The 571-nt window shown below is 53.6% G+C and overlaps 1 pseudogene; it reads left to right on the top strand.

Moving 5' to 3' along the window:
• LOC105540575 overlaps positions 1–120 on the top strand; it is a 51,074-nt pseudogene extending 50,954 nt beyond the window's left edge.
• The last annotated feature ends 451 nt before the right edge of the window (positions 121–571 follow it).

Below are 571 nucleotides of genomic sequence, written 5' to 3'. Positions count from 1 at the left end.
CTGATTCTCAATCACAGACCCCGCTGTTCCCTCCTGTCACTCCTCTGTTCCCCCAGATCCCCTACTAAGCCCAAACCATCACAGCAACACCAGCCCTTCCCACCCTTCCTGGGCTGTTGAGCCATACAGGCTCACATCCATTGGAACAGCATTCCAATTCCCTGGGGCTGGAGGAGCCAAATGACTCTTCCAGCTTTGAGGTCCCAAGGAGCATCCAAAGTCTGCTAGGGTGTCAGAGGCTATCTTTGCAACCCACCTACCCAAGCTGGAAAGCAGGCTGTCTAGGTTCCCTCAATCCCAGCTACCCTAACTTACCCTTCCTCACTGTCTGCTGGGTGAGGCATTTCCCCAGGAGAACCCAGGGCAGCTTGGCTGGAGCAAGTGCTTCACTTTCTGTGGTTGTGCAGTTTGAGGTTCCTCTCTCTCCTGAGTGCCGCCCCCAACATCTGCACAGCCAGCCTGCTCACCTCCAGGTGTCTGCTCAAAAGTTACCTTATTCTGCACCTTGAAAACATGATGCTGAGTGAAAGAGGCCGGTCACCAAAGATGATACATTGCATGATTCCACTTC

Source organism: Mandrillus leucophaeus, unplaced genomic scaffold, assembly GCF_000951045.1.
Source record: "Mandrillus leucophaeus isolate KB7577 unplaced genomic scaffold, Mleu.le_1.0 Scaffold222, whole genome shotgun sequence".
NCBI classification, from domain to species: Eukaryota; Metazoa; Chordata; class Mammalia; order Primates; family Cercopithecidae; genus Mandrillus; species Mandrillus leucophaeus.
The sequence above is the reverse complement of the archived record's forward strand: the minus strand, read 5'-3'. Positions and strand labels throughout refer to the sequence as shown.